This window comes from Poecilia reticulata, chromosome 3, assembly GCF_904066995.2.
Source record: "Poecilia reticulata chromosome 3, P_reticulata-male-v2, whole genome shotgun sequence".
NCBI lineage: Eukaryota > Metazoa > Chordata > Actinopteri > Cyprinodontiformes > Poeciliidae > Poecilia > Poecilia reticulata.
Window position 1 is genome coordinate 11,025,154 of NC_088832.1, and position 6,026 is coordinate 11,031,179.

Here is a 6,026-nt window from a genome sequence, read left to right on the forward strand (position 1 = left end):
TGAATGAAATGTCGCCTAGCTCTATATAAACATATATAGATGAGTGTTTGCTTGATGGACAGATGTTAATCCCCTGGTTTAAAAGCTGTGAGAAACTCTTCAGGACTTGTCTGTCATGGCCGCCTGGTTGTGAAGATGACAATAATAAATACTGACGTGAAATCAGCCACAGAGCAGTGAGTAGATGCTCGAGCTGGCTGTGGTTTCACACACTAGAGATCTCACTAACAGCTGAGGTATTGATCCCTGTCTGCTCTGAGAAGCAAAGTGACAAAACACTGTCAAGACGAAGATGATGATGATGAGGAGGAAGAACAACAGTGAGGAGTGTTTATTTCTGACATTTGTGCTGCATTATCAGTACTGCCTAGAGGTTTGGCACTAATTGGCTTCCGTAGATATTTAATGAGGAGGTTTGTATGTAAAGTAGCAGAGGTTCTCAATACCCAGTTGCTGCTCAGGGCGCAGCAACTAGGGGGCATCAAAAGAGTGAAAGAAATGGTAATAAATACAAAGTTATCTTAAATTGCTCACTTAATGACTCTGCAATATTGTTTCTTTTCATGTTCAGTCAGTACTGTAAGAAAATGTTGCTGTGTACCACTTGTGCCTGATGGTGCAGTCTAGTTAAACATCATATTGAGTTGTGCCCTGGTCCTCGTGGCGGTGGTCGCAGGTTCGATTCCCAGCCTGGTGACATTTGCCACATGTCTTCCCTCTCTCTCATTACCCTCTTTCCTGTCCAACTTTCAAATAAAGGCCACCAGAGCCAAAAAAAACATAATTTTTCCTGTTTTTAAGGAGTCTGGACTGGATTTGTCAATCTGTAATTCAAAACTTCCCTGCTCAAATTCATATTACTGAAAACCCAGTTTAAGATAAAAAAAACATTATTTTAGATCCAGACAAGTTTGAAAATTGTTAGCCTCTCTAGATCAATTAATATAAGATCAATAAAAGTTTTACATCTTTGTGTTTCTATTCAGTTAGTTGTTTTGCAGATTAGGCTTCTTGCAGAAGAAAAGTCTCACCCAGACTCACCCATTACGCCTTTCATGCAAGAACTGCCACATGGCAAAAAGAAAGTACACCCTCTTCCAGCTTGTGTACAATAACAGAAAACAGACTCCACATGATCATTGATCAAAGATGAAACCAAATGGGAAAGATTTGTTTTTAAAAAGTAAATCTTTGTGAATAAGACTTTTAGTGCAGCTGAACATTTCTTTTTTCACCAAACTTTAGCTAAAGCTTTAGTTGTTGAACTGATGACCTCATAACAAAACGTTAGCATGCAGAGGAGATAACACCTTCATGACGCTAATCATCACACCTCCACCTCCATGCTGTGAGATGTTTGTGCTGAAATGCCATGTTTGTTTTTTATCAACCATTGCATTGTGCGTATGACCAAGCATCTTCAGGCTTTCTGTTCAAATGACATTGTTCCTGCTGTCTTATGGCTCATTCAGGTAAAATGTGGGATACCTCAGATGTGCTGATATATTCTGTTTTGGAGAGGAGAAGTTTTTATCTGGAGACTCTTGAAACGAGTCACTTTTGTTCCATCCTTTCCTAACTGTATTTCCATGAGTTTGTGATAGAAATGTCCAAGCTACTATACAACAATCTGGCATTATTGGCCAATCATTGCAAATGGAGATGTGTTGCATGACCAGTGTTACACAGAGACCAGCTTGAGTAGGAAGGACAACAGAGAGAAACTTAGTCATCAGGTAATCCACAGCAAAAACATCTTATAATTGCTGTACTTCTTTTACTTTTTTATTTTTCTAATCTTTGGTGTGGCTGTGGCGGTTCGGCAGGTGCCTGTGGATGGTACTCATGTTAGTTGCAAGGCCATGTCTAAATTTGTGCTCTCTGTGACTCTCCTGCCGCCTATAGTTTCTACTGGGTGCACGTGTTGCCATAGAAACTATTTAAATGCAGCTGGGGTGTCCTCAAAGCTCACTTCTCCTAGTAAAGTCAAACTAATTATAGCAGCTAAATGTTTCCAGACCGTTTCACGACGAACGAGAAATTTTAAGATCTCGTGGGACGAGGCCTCATCACAACCCTAACCACCATGTTGATATGTGTTTTGATGTATTGTAATGAATCAAGTTGCATTGTATGTCTTATTTTATATGTGTATAGCATATTGTATCATGTTGTGTTGTATTGGGATCTATCATGTTGTAAAGTAAAATTTTACATGACAGAAAAATACCAGAAATCACCTGCTGGTTGACCAGCAATTTAGGTTATTTTTGTTCCAGTAAGACAATATTTCCATCTTGTAATCAAGACATCCATCTAGTGTTTTAGTCAAAAGCATATACTCACTTTTCTAAAATAACGGACCACGTTTTTTTTCTTTTTTCCAAATCATCATTTGGCCAAAATTAACCTATACCGTTATTTTAGGAAGGTGACGCTGTGCCGTTCTCCTCCTTTGAACTGAAGGTATCTAGACTCCAAATAGAGTCTAGACCCTTTTCACAGTGACGTCAGACAATGGCCGCCATAACTCGAAACGGTGTATCTTTCTTTACTTCCGGTGTGATTTTGCCTCAGAAAACCTGACTGAAAAATTCACGAATGCACATTATCTTAAGGATATAATAAAAGGTAAGGTTAATAATAACAGCATTAAAGTGTTAGATAACCATCATTACTCATCGTCAATCCACCATTCTCTAACTGTGTATAAAATAAACAGCCTAGTAAACCAGCAAGCAGCAGCTTTAGCCACAGTTCGGAAAATATATACACCGCTGTCTGTCAGTGTTGTAACGTTAAAAGGTTCACTTTCCGTATTAACTGTAATAAAACAGTATTTACATGTTAGCCTTCATCAGTCATTGTCAATTTACCATTCTCCAATTGTATTTAAAGAAACCAGCCTCCGATCGGAGAGTAAACTAGCTAGCAGCAGCTTTAGCCACAGTTAAGAAAAATATACACCGCTCTGTCAGTGCTGTAACATTTAAAGATTCACTTTATCAACTTTAATAAAACAGCATTTAAGTGTTAGCCGTTATTAGTCATTGTCAATTTGTCTATGGCTGACTTTGCGATGACCCGGATGGACTTACGACTTGCCGACGTCCCACAGCTGTTGACTCCGGGCTGCCTGTGCGCCTGAAAGGTTGCAAACAGGATGGTCCGGTGATGCGTGGTGATTTCCACGGGTAATGGAGGAAAAACAGGGAAATTAGACAGAAAATAACATGCATTGCTTGAAAACGAGACTCCTCTTAAAACGTTTCGATGCACAAATTATAATTTAACACCGAAAATAAGGGGAAAGCCCGGCATCACACGCTCTTTAATTTGCAGGCCGTTGTGGTGGCCTCAGCCCACAGAATAGAAACCGCTCCACATGAAGGTGAAAATTAGCGCCAGAAAAACACAAGCTAATCATTATTGATTAAAACAGCCGTTTCAGAGCAATAACTCACCTTATTTGTGACTAAAAAAACACACAAAATGGTTTTCCATTAATTCGAAAAGTCTCGTACGCTCATTAAGATAATTACAATGCCATGAGCTGTGTAGGGATAATTATACAGTGAAGGGGTGGAGTTCAAGAGCCAGTGGCAGGATTAAGCAGTTTCCCTTCAGGTCACTGTGAGGTCGGCAGCCACCGCAGCGCCCAGGACAAGAGCCAGAGAGCCTTCTCCACCGCTCGGAGCCTGGGATCCATTTCTTCTCCTCCGTGACCGTAAATCCGAATAAAACAAAAAAAAACAACAAAAAAACAATTAGAATCGGAAAATGGACCCAGGTGAAAAGAAAACAGGGTGGCATGGAAACGTGGTAAGCTCTAGACGAGTCTTGCCAGCGGCCGCTCTCCCACCACAGGCCCCTCCTCTGAATCCTTTTACTCTATCCAAACCACAAATCCCACACTTTTCCTGGAAGAGCAAAGAGGAGACTGGATTGAAATATACATTGGAATTTTCTTCAGTGAGTGGGGGTACGGGAATGCCCCAGAAACTTTCGAAAAGATTAAATCTAGCTATGCAAATAAGAGTTTAAATCAAAAGTCGATGCTTATTCGTTGAATTAGCCTCTGTTCCTCTTGCGCCGGCAGCTCTATTTTTAAGCTCTGAATGTAAGTATATGGTGGCCCCTGGAAAGATTTTTTGAACACTGAAATGCTTAATTAGTTTTCCTCAGGAGTGCTGCAAGTTTGTAATCAAACTCTCGTAGCTTTTTAGGCTGAGGCTAATTACAGGTTGGAGCAGGGAGCCCGCAGAGATCCAGGGTCAAAACAAAAAAAATGTCTGACTGCTTGAACCCAGGGAGGCTTACAGCTCCTTTTCTCCTCTGACTCGTGTCCTGAGTTTCGCTTTGAGAGCCTTTTCCTGCTTACATTACCTTTTTAATCTCGTTCTTTCTGCTCCAATGCGAGTTTCCATAAATGATTGCGTTGTCAGGATGCCATCAGGCTATGAACAGAGAGCTTTCTGATGCAGTGGGTACGCGCCTGAGCGCCATGCTGTGGTTTGTTGTGTAATCTCTTAGTTATGCGCTTTATTTCCTTACCACTGGCACCGAGACGCCTTCCTTTCACTGTTTTCCATCGCCACCAGTGCTTTTAAAGCCAAGATGATAGTTAAAGCTTGATTATAGATTTTGAAAAAAGATTTTAAATAGAACGCTAGAAGGACAGTGTTTGGTTTTTTCTAGCAGAATAAAACATGCACGTTCCTCTTGTGCTAAAGAGCCCAAGTGTCTGCTGTCTTAGCATTTTAGCTTAACTGTAAAATTCCTATCTGCAACACATCATGGCCGTGCCTGAAGGTCCTCGTTAAAACTAAAGCATTTTGGGATTTGTTAGCAGCCCTGTAAAGCTTTTCATGATGTGGCTTTGCTTTATAATCCACTCAGTAAATGAGTTTACATTCCTTCATTTGCTTTGCGTGTGTGTGGAGTGACAGTAAGCTGCACGGTGGTTAGAACTGATTGAACCAGATAACCTTTTTTTTTTTCCTGTATGTTAAAAAAAACAAAACAAAGGAGTCTGGTTGTTTTTAGGTTGGTATGCCGACAGCGGCTGCAGAAGAGGACGTGTTAAGCGAGATCGTTTTTCTTCTTTACATGTATAATGCTTGAAATATTGCCATGATGTGTTAGCCTCAAGTTGAACAAAAATGCAAAGTTGCATTTTTCCCCCGATTTTAGCCTTTTAGAAAATAATAATTTATTCATTCTTTGCTACTTAAGAGTCAAGCTTTCCTTGTATTTCTTTAAGGTGTTTATGATCAATATTTCTCCAGGCTTTCTGGAGGTCTTTGTGTTTTTCTTTGCTCCTTTGATTGCTTTTATAGTAGTTTCCTGCCCAGTCCCCATTTCTAACGATGCCCTCAGATTGTGCAGTGCATGCCTGAAAAAAAGGATGAGGAAAGTGTATAAGTGCACAAAAAAAGAGAAGTGCCAAGTTTACAAAACTGTCCACATCAGAATAAAACCTCCAGCATATCGAGGTTGTTTCTTTAAGAAATCAGAAAGAAATCCAGTAAAAATCAGAAACCAGGACCTGAGAGAGCCATCAGCTGAAAGGGAAGTGCTCTTTGGGAATCACCTTGTTGGGACTTAAATACAGTTTTCTGTCTGTCAGTTGAATTACTTTATTGATTCAACCAAGGAATTGAGAACAAAACGCGTCTTTATTTCATGTTTTTTAAAAGTCTACGTTAATTAAGTGCAGACATCAAATCTTTCTGTTGAACATGATTGGGACTTATTCTCTTCCTTAATTACATTAAATCAATGTAAAGTGTTGGGGGGTGGGGGGTGTAACCACTTTCACCCAGATGTGTCTCCAAATCCAACAGCAGGAGTTCAAATTTACTAAGTGTGAAGGAAACACATGGAAATATCCGATCCATTACAAAATCTGCAATTTAGTCTGAAATTGTTTGCTTTTGGAAGAACAAAGTAAAAAATAACTCTGACATGTGAGAAGGCGGCTATTAAGCAATAATATAAAACATTTTAGATACTTGGTTGTGATC